We start from the raw sequence: 16,905 nt of genomic DNA on the forward strand, positions 1-16,905 counted from the left end.
ACTCTTATTCTCCGTCTCTATCTCTTTCTAACTCTCCATCTATTTCTTTCTTCCTTTCCATATCCTTATCTTCCTTATTCTCCATGTATTTCTTTCTTCCTTTCCATATCCTTATCTCCCTTATTCTCCATGTATTTCTTTCTTTCTTTCCATATCATTATCTCTCTTATTCTCCATGTATTTCTTTCTTCCTTTCCATATCCTTATCTCCCTTATTCTCCATGTATTTCTTTCTTCCTTTCCATATCTTTCTCTCTCTTATTATTCGTGTATTTCTTTTTTTTCCATATCTTATCTCTCTTACTCTCCGTCTCTGTCTATCTTCCTATCCTTATATTTATCTCTCTTACTATCCGTCCCTTTCTCTCTCTCTCTCCGTGTATTTCTTTCTTCCTTTCCATATCTTTCTCTCTCTTATTATCCGTGTATTTCTTTCTTTCTTTCCATATCTTTCTCTTTTATTATCCGTGTATTTCTTTCTTCCTTTCCATATCTTTCTCTCTCTTATTATCCGTGTATTTCTCTCTTTCTTTCCATATCTTATCCCTCTAACTCTCCGTCACTTTATCTATCATTCTCTCCGTCAACTTCTTTCTTCCTTTCCATATCTTTATCTCTCTTACTCTCCGTCTATGTCTATCTTCCTATCCTTATATTTATCTCTCTTACTATCCGTCCCTTTCTCTCTCTCTCTCCGTGTATTTCTTTCTTCCTTTCCATATCTTTCTCTCTCTTATTATCCGTGTATTTCTTTCTTCCTTTCCATATCTTTCTCTCTCTTATTATCCGTGTATTTCTTTCTTTCTTTCCATATCTTTCTCTCTCTTATTATCCGTCTATGTCTTTCTTCCTTTCCATATCTTTATCTCTCTTACTTTCCGTCCGTTTCTCTCTCTTATTCTCTGTGTACTTCCATCTTCCTTTCCATATCTTTATCTCTTATTCTCCGTGTTTCTCTCTCTCTCTCTTAATTTCTTTCTTCCATTCCATATGTTTATCTCTCTTTAATGCGCATCGTTTCGCCTCCGTCTGTTGGTCGCACATGAGCAGTGAATGCATTTTTACACACTGAAGCCGCCCTTGTCACTTCGGTGAAACCTCCGCGTTGCTTGTCGCTTCGGTCTGAAAGCTTCATAAAAGGAAAACACAGAAAAAGCAAAAAGAGGTTCGTTTCGAAACCAGATTCGTTACGATACTAAAGACGTGGCTGCACATACAGTGCTCTAACTGTTAATCGAACCCAGGACCCTTGATTTCCAATGCGGCAACGTGAGCCACTACATCGTCCAAGCCTTTGATGCACTCCAAGTAGCTATATATGTTTACTAACCTCGCCAAACATTGAGAAATATCACCGTGGGAAAAAGACCTACCATTTATTTGAATCAATTACCCAAAATATGTAATTGAATTCCTCCATTATGGTCATCATGTATATATTTTTTTACATGAGGACAGGAAAATATGCTCACGACATTCAAATCGACTCTTCAACAATGTCAAACTGGTCTTTCCGAAGAAAATAGTTATTTGCAGATGACTTGCGCAACAAAATTCAACAATGGGTATACCGATAACAGTATATGACAGGAGAGGTCACAAAAGGTGCTTTCTTGTTTCTTACGCATAAAGTATGTAATGTCATTATAATACGGAATACAATAGCATGAGCAGTGTTGCCAACTCTACGGTAATTTTTTGTTTCATACGACGTTGGAAGTATGGTCGTGGACAGGATTTTAGATATAAAAAAAGAATTAGAAACGATATGACAATATTGTTTCTGTTGCTGTGGATGATAATTAATAAGAACCAACTTCCAGGAATTTCAAGGATAAAGTCTCCGAAAAAAACTTTTAAGATGTGAATAGAAACTTTGTTAAAACTAAGAAACAATTGTCGTCTTGCACACAAACACTTTAAAAATCAGCATAAAACAAAAAGTCTTGAAAATATATCTAATCATATTTTACAATTTAATGTTATTCGTTTTCTGACAATTGCAAGCTTGATAGGGATTTGAATTTTGATTTAATTTTCGTTGTTTAGCGTCGTTTTTCTGTCACTTTTGTCTAATCGCGACGATGAGGATGAGTGATATTATGATGAAATTGATGAAGAGACACTTATACCCAGGCTGGTATTCGAATCCAGGAACTCTGGCATTGTAGCGCGTTGCTAGCTATTCCGCCACGAACGTCGGCGAACGTGGATAAAATGATTTAAAAGCGGTGAATTCTAAAAAAGCGATATTTTACCTGCCCGGGATACACACATCGCACAACAAACCCCTCTCTATCTTTTTTACTCTCGTCTATTTCTTTCTACTTTCCACATCTTTCTCTGTCTCACCCTTTCAGTCTCTTATTCCCCGTCTGTTTCTTCTAACTTTCCACATCTTTCTCTGTCTTACCCTTTCAGTCTCTTATTCCCCGTCTGTTTCTTCTAACTTTCCACATCTTTCTCTGTCTTACCCTTTCAGTCTCTTATTCCCCGTCTGTTTCTTCTAACTTTCCACATCTTTCTCTGTCTTACCCTTTCAGTCTCTTATTCCCCGTCTGTTTCTTCTAACTTTCCACATCTTTCTCTGTCTTACCCTTTCAGTCTCTTATTCCCCGTCTGTTTCTTCTAACTTTCCACATCTTTCTCTGTCTTACCCTTTCAGTCTCTTATTCCCCGTCTGTTTCTTCTAACTTTCCTCATCTTTCTCTGTCTTACCCTTTCAGTCTCTTATTACCCGTCTCTTTCTTTCTTACTTTTCATATATTTATCTCTCACTTTCTCCTCCTCTCTGTCTCTCTCTTATTCTCCGTGTCTTCTCTTTCTTTACTTTCCATTTCTCTCTCTCCCTTAATATACTACGCCCCTTCCCCTCTCTTACTCCCCTTCCTTCTCTCTTTCTTGCTTTCCATATCTTTTCTGTCCCTCACTCTCTCTCTTTTTCTCTGTTTATTTATTTCTCCTTCTCCATAGTTCTCTCTCTTACTCCTTCTTCTTATTTCCGTCTACATCTTTTCTCATTCTTCTTCTCTCCCAATCTCTCACACACACAACCTTGCTCTCTATCTCCATCTCTCTCTTTTCCCCCATTTATCTCCATCCATGTTCCTTTCTCTCTGCCCTCCCTTTCATTCTTACCACCTCCAGTTTAGTAACCATACTTAAAAAATAAATTATAGGCCATGTATATAGGGAAAGGAAGGAAGGATATATCCTGCGATTTCAATCAGCAAAATATTACATGGTGTGAGAACTACCTCAACTTCCTGCTTAGAAATTTTCTTCCAATTAAGGCCAATGCTATATTGGTCAGTAAGGCTTGCTTAAAACTTCAAGGCCAGAATTTATAAAAGGAACCACTTCCAGTGTTATGACTAAAGACAATAAATTTTCCTCACGAAGGTACTATTTAGCCTCTGCCCCAGGCGGCCTCGGAGAAGGTCAAGTATTGTATTTTGGAAAAGGTCATTGCTGAATGTAGCCTAAGGCAACAGACTCCAAGATAATCGTGAATAGAGAATTGCTTCATCGTGGGTTCTTGGACCATGTTTGTATTCTCAGGGTGGAGATTGAAGAGAATAAGCAATGCGAGAAACAATCTTGGGGGTGATTTTGTTACTTAGCGTAGCTTTTCTGGCACTTTTGGCTAATCGCGACGCCCTTGACGTCGTAGCTTTTCTAACCACTTCGCCAACAATTTTGGAAGAAAAAGAAGAAATTATAAAATAAAGGCTGCACATAGTTCATAATACACATGCATTTTTAAAAGTAATGCAGTTAAAAAAAAAAAACATTTCACAGGGAAGAATTGAATGAAGGGAATCAAGTGAGATGTGGAAATATTAAGGCACAAAAGATAAATAAAAGTATGTCATGAGAGAAGGAAAAGAAAATGATAACAAATTGAGTTGAGATTGTTTTAAGTCCATTTTACGCACAGATATGCTAAACGGAACTGGATCTACAGTTTAAAGTGGTATTCGAACCACTATGTGCCTTTCGAACCCGGAGATCCTTAACTACAAGGCGACGACCCTACCACTGCGCCATCGGGAAGGCCCTAGAAACTTTAAAACTTTGTTGTATTTATATTTTGTGATTTAGTGTCGCTTTCCTGTTACTTTAGGCTAATCGCGACGATGTGGATGATATGATAAATTAATGACAAGTAACACCCAACCAGGGACTCGAACCCGGGAACTTCGTTGATGCTATCAAAAGTCGACCACTAAAGATGCTTGGCCATCAGCCAGCCGGTGATTAAAATAACACACGAACTACGAAATATTCAAAATCTAATCAACGGCAAATATCAAAATTACAATGGAATATTACATTCATATTCAGCAAAAAACTTGGAAGTTCAAATATAAAATAACCGGAATAAATTACACATATCAATTCTACTGTGCAATCAAATTTGATTCAGCACTGTTAGAAGTTCTATTGAAATTGACAATATTCTACTGTCAAAATTTTAAAGTCTGCTACATAATTTACAGAAACGAGACACGATTGTTTCTATTTCAATTTGAATATTTCATCCCACATAAAAGTAAGCAATGATTATGAATTACAGTTATGTAATTTTTTTAAAAAAAATATGCATTATATTATGTTAAAGACGGTTATAATTTTTAGACAGTTTTACCAGTCATATTATGAGCTTGAGTTTGCGTTTGCCTTTGACGTTTTGATTGATTTCAAAGTATTTCACTTCCAAAAATAATAAATATGTCACAGGTATCTATAGAAAGAAAAACTGTCATTGAAGCAAGTCTTATTTCAACTTTTAAAATGTGTGATAACCTTAGAAGCCTCTAATAATCCTTATGAAGACATTAGCAAGGAAATAACCTCTAGTTAAAATCCATATAATCTATTTAATCGTTGAGAAGGCTCAATGTTGCCAGATCCAGTCTCGTGCTTACGTCAGAAAAACTAGGGGTAATTCCTCAGTGGCTGAGGTACGTCCCAAGCTCAACAAGACAAACTAGTTGACCGCCTGTAAAAGTTCTGCTCTCAGTACACCTTGAGTGTCCCTGTAGTAAGCTTATAGTTCAGATGTGTTTTCAGGTTTTAATATTACGTCACAGGTGTTGCTTCCTCATCGAAGTGCACCTAAAACAATGCATCGCCAATACCAGCTGTCTTCCTTCTGTTTTATGTAATTCAAGTCACGAGCCTGTGACAGAAGTTGTTATTTTTGAGTTTATCTTCGTACGCGTTGCGAAACGCGTAAATCCTTGGGCGGTAAGTTACATCACAATAATTTGGTCGTACGAGACATCTGAATGAACTTGAAACTTGTGTTCTGCAGACAGAAGCTTGCTAAATGAATGACGCACGTTTTTTTTTACTGTCACGTGATATTGATTTTATTTTTATGGTGTTTTTTTTCTCACGTTGAACTCTGTGTGTTTAGCACGCCAGTATGTTGCCGGCGTGCTTTATCGTTTTAAAACTTTCTTTTAACCTTCTGAAAAAGCTATTACAATGTAGTTAGAAAACAAGTTTTTGAGTAGGTTATAAAGTTAACGTGGCACCACAACGTCTGCCTTTTACCTCTGAAAGAACTATTTTATCCAGCAAATATGGAAAATGAATGCCTTCTGCGACAGTGGCGCCCATGTGTCAGTCCTTGTCAACTAACGATTCTGACTTCGAAATAGGTGGTATTTCAAGGGGGAATTAACCACCCAAATACTAGAACAAGTCAACAGGAATTAACACGCTAGATATGACCGTGAAAGCCAAGTCACCTAACGAAATCCCAGAAGCTTGTAGAGATTCAAAGATGAAACTTACTGGACTGAAAAATTAAGGAACTACCAATTTGCTTTGGTATAAAGAACCTCGACTGGCATCGTCAGTAAACAACAAACAAGAGTTGACTAGTTGTATCTTTGTGGATGACCTTGGCTACTTCGCGCAGAGAGAGAGAGAGAGAGACAGAGAGAGACAGAGAGAGAGAGAGAGAGAGAGAGAGAGAGAGAGAGAGAGAGAGAGAGAGAGAGAGAGATACATTTTCGTAGTTGCCATTTGGTCAAAATTTGAACAATTTTTTGGTCAGCATTCGCTTCCACATGGACTCCATAACCTCTGTACAAAGTTCCAGCGCAATCCGTTGCTTCGAACGGGCTCCAGAGGGCTCTGAGCATGGAAAAATTTAATTCTAAGGGCTGCCATTCCACCTGGTGGCAAAAATTTGAATTATTTTTTTCCCGTCATCATTCGCTTCCCCATGCTCTCCATACCCTCTATACCAGAGGTTTCGAACTAGCGGCCCCCGGGCCGCATGCGGCCTGCGATGTCTTTTTTTTGCGGCCCGCGAAGCCAGATTGCAAAATACATCAATTTTATGTATTTTTATTAAAATACGTTCTATTTTTACTGAAGGAACGGAAGCTCTGTGAAGAAATACAATATCACAGGTAGAATTGATTCTGCAGTTAATAATGATCATGAGAATATAAAGTGACGTAACTTTCTCTTCACGCCATGCATTCTACCCCTTGGCTATGCGGAATGAACTCGCCCGCTTCCGCGAAGGCTTCACTCTTTGTCTTTAGAAACAAACTGCAGAGCGGCGCTATAGAGACTTGTTTTACTACGCACGAAGTACGAAGAGATTTCCAGTGTTCCAACTCGGATTGTACTGTGACTGATTGTTAAAGTTTGTGCAAATATCGAAATGAGCAATATCCCCAAAAAACGTAACATTCAAAATGAAAATAGAACCCATCAAGAACGATGGGAAAAATACTACCTCGTTACAAACAACAATGCCAAGAAAAGGGGCCAGAGTTTTTCAAATACCTTTGAAAGGAACGCTTTCCAAACCTTCGTAGTATTGGGCAAAGAATGACATCGATGTTCGGCAGCTCATACACGTGTGAAAGGTTTTTTTCTTCAATGAAGTTCATCAAGAACCGCTACAGAAGCCGACTGGCAGATTCTTCACTGCTTCACCTTCTGAGACTTTCAAATACAGAAATTGAAGTGGACATTCCAACTTTAATAAAAGAAGCAGATCGGCCTCAATTTTCACATTGAAAACTTACTATGGAGAATTCTTATTTGTATGGTGTCTTTTTCATTTCTTTCAATTCATCCATAAGTATTGGGGTTTTGTGAAATAAATTGTAATTATACAATTTTGATCTATGATTCCATTGTTTCTATTGCCTCATTTTAGAAATTTAGGTCATGCAAAAGTACTACATTTTCATTTCAGTATTTACATATTTTGTAATTTTTAATCCCCACCCTCAAAAAGAAACAATGCGGCCCGCCAATCAACTGCTGGATATAATTTTGGCCCTAGAACCTTTTGAAGTTGGAAACCACTGCTGTATACCAAGTTTCACTGCAATCTGTTGCTTCGAACAAGCACCAGAGTGCTCTGAGCAGAGCAACTATAATTCTGACCACCCGGCATTTCTTAATATTCCTCAGGAAAGTAGAAAACCATGCCACCAATGCCGCAAGCAAATAATAAATACAAGGATCATTTTTAAAAAGTGATTACACAACAATATGTCCACTGTTTGTGATTGGTAGTAACAATGAATCATGGATTCAGATAATAGATTTATTCCCAGGTCTACATGTGATATTTCGTGACTGAAACCCGGACATTTAAATCGTCAACGAGAGCCACAAGCATCGGTCCTTCATATTATGTTAGGAAAATAAAGTGTCCGAAAATAATTGCACTAAGAGTAATCAAAGAAACATCAGCAACAGGTACGCCAATGAACTCGAGATGACCTTGTGGTTGCTTCTGCGGACTTTCCCACACAGAACTACGACACGTTACAACTTACAAAATCATGACCACAGAAGGGGTTCATTGAACCACAGTAATGATGATGCTGCTGGACAGAACATAAGTGGATTAAAAAAACAACAATTTCAATTACCTGAACCACGGAACACAGCAATATTAAGCGGTACTCACAGGCAACGAATAAATGGTTTGCATGCCTCTTCACATCCTTAGACCAGTGACGACGCGAGAAGGGGCAGGGGAGCTGACCCTCTCAGCAAATATGAATATACAAATTTTTGCATGGCCTTTAGAGATATAAGTTACGAATGCACACAGTAAATACTTACACTGATTTATATCAGGTGTCACCAGTGGCGACGATTGGGCACCAAAACTAAGGGGGGGGGGCAAGGACAGTTTGTTTACTTTCCCTTCGTACATAAGATTTAGCATTGTACAGGGACAAAAGTGGCAAAATGTGGGAGGCAACTGCCCCCTTATCATCGCCACTGGGTGTCACAAGTGACTTACAGCCGAATCACACAGAACTGGATTTCCAGTACGAATGCCCTAGTTGGCGCTGGACTAGCTACATGGCTGGAAATGATAGCTGTTAGACTGGTTTTGACGTCTAGACGATGTTCTAAATGCAACTGTGTAGTGTGGTAACAGCAGGGTGCGAAATCATTGAAGACTGGTGGGGGGGGGGAGAAATATCTTAATCTACAACCCCCTCTCCACACAAACATATGTATAAATTATACGAAATACATATTTATAATGTTATCAAAAGTAAAAAATACTAAATTAAAAATATATTATTATTAATTACAAATAAAGAAATCAATTTGTTACTTATATATATATACAGGGTGACAGGTAATTAGATGTATTCCCTGAAAGGGGTTAAAGTAGAGACAATTTGCAATAAATGATACCCCGTCCGAAAATTAGTAGTTTTCGAGATAATCGTTTTCAATTGTTTTTTTTTTAAAATGACAATTTTCTACATAAAAAACATGAATTGAGAAAAAACTGCTCATTGTATGGAACTTATTTCAGCGTTTTCTGATAGCTAACAAATAAGTGGTTTGTTGAAAAAAAGTTTTTCCAAATAACAATCACATGTAAGTAACGGGTGGGTCTAAACTTACAAGTGATGATAAAAAAATGCACTCTTAGTTTACTTGGCAACGTATCGTATCACGCCGCAGACGTGAATCGAACCTAGGACCCGGGCATCATAAATAAATAAGCTAATCACGTTATAAAAAGGGTCCCGCTGAAGCATTGAAAAAGAGCTTCTTAAAAGCTCACCGCGACAGCGTCCTTCAGCGGAGTTGGGAAAACTCCGCTGACATGGCATTAGAGAAATGAAATCAGGAATCAGCGTTCTTCCTCAGAATTGCCGTTGCCAAAGGACGCGATCGAGTCAACCGTCGTAAGGGCCGATAGTTCGAATTTCATTTAAATAGGTCGCGTGAGAAAATATCAGGCTTAGTTGTCTTCCGTTTTCCGTCAGATGAAGTAGTTACAAAAGAACTCCGTTTCTAGTTGTTTTCAGTTTACGTTGAATCCGGTTATCGCGAGAGAGCTCCACAGGCATCATAAGTTTAGAAAAAGGAGCGAACGAACGATCGGAAGTTAAAGTTACAATTTAGAAAATCGGTCTACGAGAGTACAGAGTTTGGAGCCCGGAGTTGCTCCCTCGTCCGTTGCCTTACAGAGTAGGACCACGTCGATCCAAGGACCAGCGGAGAAGAGATCGCCGTAGAACTCCAGGTAACGAACATTCCTTGTCTTTCCTTCCCCTGCCTGTTCAGTCAAAGGAAGTGTTTTTAAATATATGTCCGTGTGTTCTTCTTTACGGGGCTAGTCCCCTTGCAGTTTGAGTTACAACGTTCCTCTCGCATAGCAAGCGAGCGAGTGGCTAAAGGCTGTCCTAGCCCATCAACGATCCCCCTCTTAGACTTTATACGGTATTAATAACAAAAATGGTATGACACGAAGCGTACAAATTACTTAAATTACTTCCTTGTGACATCTGCTGTCCAACAAGGTACAAATGTTGCTAACATACACATTTGTGTACAAGAAATAATACTTCATTCTTCTTCATGTGAATAGAATCAATGAGCAATAAAATTAAAGAACATTACACATCTTGATCAAAGTGGGGACCTCCGTTACGAATGCAGGCACGCAGGTTTTTACGGACATTTGTTCTCGTAACTCGAGATGTGATGGTGTCCTTGATGTGTTGGGCAGCTGTTAAGATCTTCTCCCTGAGCTCTTCTTGTGAGTTTACCGGTGTCTTGTCATGTGGCTCCAAATGTAAAAGTCGCAAGGCTTCACATCGGGGAATCGAGCCGGCCATGGAATCGAGCCGCCTCGGCCAATCCATTTCTTTGGGTAATTTTCATCCAGCCACTGTCGCACGCCCAGGCAGAATTATGTTTGGGCGTAATCAACAATCATTTGATCGAGCCAGTTTTCCTGCCCCAAATCTTAAATGGCATCACTTATGAACCTTTTTTGAGGAACGGGATGGCAATGTTCCTGGAGGATGTGCCTCTAGCTACAAGACGTGACATGATTTATCAGCATGATGACTGCCCAGCTCGATCCCCCGATCGATTTGACACCTTGCGACTTTTATATTTGGAGCCACATGACAAGACACCGGTAAACTAGCAAGAAGAGCTCAGGGGGAGGATCTTAACAACTGGTCAATACATCAAGGACACCATCACATCACGAGTTAAGAGACCAAATGTCCGTAAAAACCTGCGTGCCTGCATTCGTAACGGAGGTGCCCACTTTGAGCAAGACGTGTAATGTTCTGTAATTGTATTGTTCATTGATTCCATTCACATGAAGATGAATGAAGTATTATTTCTTGTACACAAATGTGAATGTTAGCAACATTTGTACCTTGTTGGATAGCAGATGACACAAGGAAGTAATTTGAGTAATTTGTACGCTTCGTGTCCTACCATTTTTGTTATTAATACGTTGCCAAGTAAACTAAGAGTAAAAAAGGTAAAGGTAAAGTGTTCCCCTGTGCATAGCACCACGCCATGAAGGCGTATAGGGGGTGTGGGGGTAACGCCCCACACTTTCTTGATCCGGTCGTGAGTGGGGGTGATGTGATCAGCATCACGCCCCTGACAGCCTTTACCCCCCAGGGTTTCCCCCAGGTACCCATGTTATTCGACGCTGGGCAGGCGCCGGGGCCGCTTCCACCGTTAGAAAAGTTCCCGGATTTGAACCGGCCGGGGATTTTTTAATCATCACTTGTAAGTTTAGACCCACCCGTTACTTACATGTGATCGTTATTTGGGAAAACTTTTTTTTTCAACGAACCACTTATTTGCTAGCTATCAGAAAACGCTGAAACATGTGCCATACACTGAGCAGTTTTTTCTCAATTAATCTTTTTATGTGGAAAATTGTAATTTTTTAAAAAAAACAATAGAAATTCGATTATCTCGAAAACTACTAATTTTCGGACGGGGTAACATATAGTCAAATTTATTGCAAATTGTCTCTACTTTAACCCCTTTCAGGGAATACATCTAATTACCAGTCACCCTGTATATCAGATATTATAAACTGGCAAACTAATTTCTTTAATAACTGGTTAAAGATGTTAATAAATTATGAAATAGTTGGTGGTTTTATTATGTGTAAGTTTTTAATTATTTTTTGCTTTATGTTAATGTAAATCAATTAGATTTCATAATTATTAATGTCTTGCATTCTTGTTTTACTTTTATTGTGATTATTGATTGGATCTCTTGAGAGAGAGAAGCATTGAACACTCACAACCACACTCATTTGTGTGTGTTTTCGATATTATTCTTAGTAAAGTATATTTGAAATTTAAAGTAATTCCTGATTTTATGTTTGTTGTAACAAAAACTCCCCCCTGGAAATTTTTGTTGGGGGGATTCTTGAGGCCAAGATTGTTGGTGGGGGGAAATCCCCCCGTCCCCCACAGGATTTCGCACCCAGCCAATCAGAGCGTAAGTTTGGTCATGTGAAGATAATCTGTGAGTTTGGCAAGGAAAAGAGTATTTTTTTTTGTGGCTTCCGATTGTGGATTGATCTTGTTCGCTGCTAGATGAAACAAAAATATGCGCATTCGTGTTCATTAATATTTAGAAATTTATCCAAAGCAGTGATAATTGTACATGACAGATGTTTTTAGCCGATTGCATCGCGCTACTATGCCAGGGGTCCCGGGTTCGAATACTGCCCTGGGCATGGATGTTTGTGAGTGTCCCATTCATCAATTTCATCATATCATCCCCATCTTCGCAAATTAGCCAAAAGTAGCACAAGAAGCTAAGTAATACAAAGCAAAATCAATCAATCAATTAGCCTATATGGAAAATCTTTATTATTACCAGTGTCTTCAAACTGACGACTACTAGCGAATTGCTTCATTTTTTTTGCTTGCTTTGTCCACAAGCATCACATGTTTTGCAATTTGAAACGAATAAAAAGCTTGTTTAGGTAGACCAATGTCCTCCGGTTGGACACCAGTCGTCACAAAGTCGGGAACATGAGACTCTTAGAAACTCATCAAGGCTTGCTGGGTAACAAGTATAACAACACCAATATCTGAAATCATACACTGTTGTAGGTTCACATCTGCTTATGCATTTTTCTATTATATTAGCTTACAAACCGCATGCACATAGATAATCCTTTTCTTCAGGCTAACCTCCTAAAGCCGGAAAAGATGAAAATATCAATTCTCTTAACATTTCATAACACTTACAAATAAACCACTAGAACATTCAATACTAACGTTGGGCAATTCACTCCCATAACGCGAAAATGTAATTACATAATTAATTGCTTACTTAACTTATCGGCAAGAAGACAACTCGAAAACCTTTTCCAAGTTATTATTGATTCCTCACCTTCACCTGTTTTTCAACTCAGTCTGTCGTCAGGTGAGAAACATTCAGGTGTGTTCACTTCCTCTGCCGAGATGAGAAAGTGACGTCAACACGAACAGATTATGACGTATTTCTAAACATATACACAAGTTCCAACCCCAACTGCATCAATCTAACTATAGTTGTCTGTGACAGCTTGCACATTATTTGAAGTAACAAACATTTTAAAAATCGGGGCATTCCACGTCAAATCATCCAGGCCATGTCACTCACCATCTCCGATTTTGATGAAATTAGGTATACTTATAGAACTTTTGATGCTAATTACAAAAAGACAACTTTTTTGAGTTTGGTCAAGGAGTTCAGAAATTACCAGATTTTAAAAATCTCCGTGTACGCCACATGCGGCTCCACTTTGAATCACACGCATTAGGTTATAAATTATAGTATATTCTCTCAGGTTTGCCGTAGAAACTTCAAGTTTCTTTTCTTTTGCTCAGGATAGTGTAAGCTTTCATTTAAATAATGTTTCAGATCAGTGTATCAATAATCATGTATTTTATGTAAAGTTTCATGTATTTTTTTTAGAAAAATAAATGACTAACTTCAAGAGCGAATTTCGTGCAATGCCCCCCTTCAATTTTCCCCAAATTTTATGTACAGGTAGCTCGGAGTGGGTACTAATGTTTGATGGAAAAATTGGGATGGGCGGTTCAGAGACAGGGTGATAAAAATCATTTGCATTAAAAGTTAATCTTATTAAAAATGCTTATGAATTTTGCACAAAGTCTGAAGTACAATATGTTTTGAGGTATAATATTCAAAATTTCTGTTCACCATGTGTGAAGGTAAGCATAGGCGTAACCTGGCGGGGGCAAAGAGAATCATTTCCCCCCTCCAAAATTTATAGATTAATTAAAAACCTACAAATAATAATTGCAGTGGAACCCAGATTCAAGTTCCTCGCTTTTACATTTTCCTGCATTTTACATTCAATCTTCGTGGTCCCAACATAGCAAATTGCTAAGAAAATTTCCTCGGTTTTACATTTCTCGCATTCAAGATTTTTTCAGCTTGATCCCCTGAACAACGTAAAATAGAGGTTCCACTGTATCTAAGTTAGTTTCAAATGTTCAATTTTTTAAAAAATTATAATCCTCTTCATTAGCATTCCCAAGTTTAGCAAATTTTCTTCGAGAACATTCTTCTTTTTGTGCATTTTATCTCAATATGGAATTATTTTTTTTGCTACTCTTCACGGAGATACATAATATGAAGTAAGAATTAATAATACACATTTGTGCTGATTGAAGTTTTTCCAAATGGAGCTTTTCTTGCCACATAGCACAGAAAATCTCCTTGTGATGGGGTGGTTGGAACACTTAGAAGACTTGTATAGACATCAACAGTATCAAGTAACAAGTTCAGCAATGAAGTACCAATTCCATAGAAATAGTATTAAGAGGCATAAATTTCTTATTTATCACGTAAGGTGAAATGACAACAACCCGCAGTACAATGTGTCAGCGATTGCATAGTACTATACAACAGCACCAGGAAGATTAAGTATGCACTGTTTTGAACTTAGGCTACAGGCTATTTACAGTGTTCGGTAAGTTACTTTTTACAAGTAACCGAGTTTCAGTTACTCATTTAAAAAGTAACTCAGTTACAGTAACTGGTACTTTGAAAGTAACTGTGAGTTACTTTACAGTTACTGTGAAAGAAACTTACAGTTAATGATCATTGATTTGTGTAAAAATTACAAATTGCGTTTCTAGTACATAATATGCCTTCATACTTACATTACTACTGCAAATAAATGATGAAACACAGTCAACTTTGCTTGAGCGATTTTAATTAAGAAATCATTTGTATGCTGACCACGGTATTTTGAATATGGTGTCATTGATTCCACTTGCACCTATTTCTTTCTCCTCCATTCCAAGTTCAACAAGATCCAAAGATCCACTACTTCGATGATGACTTTTTCCAGGCTCGACAGTTCACCTAAAACACTGAAGTTTTCACATACAAGTAGATATGAATTGAAGTAAAGGGTGGATGAAATTAGCATGCAACAAAGCATAGCTTCCTTGAAAGGCCGGCAATTCCAAGAAAATCCTTTTACGTAGCATCCAGAGAAGTTACCGATATATATTTTTTTTTACAGTTGGGAACAGAAAATATGAACGGCACAATTTATAGTGCATGAAATTTTGGCAATGCATAGAATACAATCGAGTAAGTATTTTTCGGTATCTTCATGGGCATAACTTGGGAACTCTCTTTGGGTTGAGAGAATCATAAAGTTTTCCGTCCCATTAAAATTGTGTCAAAGATTATTTGCTAAATAAATTTGAAAAATCACAATAATTACAATGTTTGTTTCTCAAGTGCCAGGAGGTTCACAAAATATATTTAATTTGTAGATTTTAATTAATCTATAAATTTTGGATAGAGCAAATGATTCCCTTTGCTCCCGCCAGGTTACGCCTATGCTTACCTTCACACATAGTGAACAGAAATTTTGAATATTATACCTCAAAACATATTGTACTTCAGACTTTGTGCTAAATAGATAAACATTTTTAATAAGATTAACTTTTAATGCAAATGATTTTTTATCACCCTGTCTCTGAACCGCCCATCCCAATTTTTCCATCAAACATTAGTACCCACTCTGAGCTACCTGTACATAAAATTTGGGGAAAATTGAAGGGGGGCATTGCACGAAATTCGCTCTTGAAGTTAGTCATTTATTTTCCTTAAAAAAATACATGAAACTATACATAAAATACATGATTATTGATATACTGATCTGAAACATTATTTAAATGAAAGCTTACACTATCCTGAGCAAAAGAAAAGAAACTTGAAGTTTCTAAGGCAAACCTGAGAGAAGATACTATAATTTATAACCTAATGCGTGTGATTCAAAGTGGAGCCGCATGTGGCGTACACGGAGATTTTTAAAAACTCGTAATTTCTCAACCCCTTGACCAATCTCAAAAAAGTTGCCATTTTTGTAATCAACATCAAAAATTCTATAAGTATACCTAATTTCATCAAACTCGGAGATGGTGGGTGACATTTTCACAAAATTCTGGATGATTTGACATGGAATGACCCAATCTTAACTTACAAATATAAAACCTTAAACACTTAGGTTCATTACAATAAACACCAAATTTTTGGAAAAAAAACATCGGGTGAGTTTAGGTTCACCGAAATCTCACAAATCCTCCCTTCCATGTATCATGGTATTAATGCATACTGACAATGCCTCCATACTTATTATTAATATTATTGTCTTTTAAATGTTATTTACTGATTTCAATAAAGAATTCATCACAAATCCCGGTAACAAGTATGTAATATAATATGTAGAGGAAGTGTACCAAATGTAGGCCCTCATTTTGTTTTTGGCGTATATAAAGGAAACCACGAAGCCAAGATAAACGGTACTATAGCCTGAAATAGTACATTATGTACTTATTTAGCATGTCTCCTCCCGTAGCGAGAAAAAATGACTTCATTGTGAAAATTATATTTTTTCGAAGAGATGCAACTTTTCTCGTCATATCCTCTTGGAACCTGTACCAGAATTCCTAATTGTGATTGTGGGCAAAAACGCATTCTGTGCTTGTTGCACAACAACGCAAGTGCCCACCTTAGGAACGAAATGGGGGCCCACTTTAGGATATAGGGTCATTCCACGTTAGATCGACCAGGGCGTCCAGGACACAATATTTGATTTGGATGAAATTTGGCATGATGGTTCAATCACGACTGGAAGGCTTGTATTCCAAATATTAGGTTCCTCCGAGGAATGTTTCTAGAGTTATAGCCTGTGGAAGAAGGTGATGCGCAACAGAAAATGTGACCCAAATCTAAGAAATGAGCCTCAGAGCTAATTTCAAGACTCAATAACTTTGGAACTATTGATCACAGCCTAGTGATATTTACACGCCAAACAAACCTCGAACCAAGGAACACGCGTATTGCATCAAAATACCCTCAGATTGTTTATGTCAGTAAAACAAAATACATCAAAATATGTCTTAAAAAGCCTTAAATGCCAAATAATGCATATTTTGTGTGCCTGCTGTCACAACTGTAATCCACCCAGGAAGGTGGCAGTAGTTTTTCTAGTAACCTAGATGTGGGCTCAGTATGCACACATTATGTTACCGCCATATTATACGTGGCTGAATA

The 16,905-nt window shown here is 37.8% G+C and overlaps 1 protein-coding gene across 1 annotated transcript in view; it reads right to left on the reverse strand.

The window, feature by feature from the left end:
• LOC145996067 (facilitated trehalose transporter Tret1-like) overlaps window positions 1–16,905 on the reverse strand; it is a 234,622-nt gene that overhangs the window by 98,131 nt on the left and 119,586 nt on the right. The gene's annotated exons all lie outside the window — the stretch shown is intronic.

Source organism: Lepisma saccharinum, chromosome 12 (assembly GCF_977018435.1).
Source record: "Lepisma saccharinum chromosome 12, izLepSacc3.1, whole genome shotgun sequence".
Taxonomy (NCBI): Eukaryota; Metazoa; Arthropoda; class Insecta; order Zygentoma; family Lepismatidae; genus Lepisma; species Lepisma saccharinum.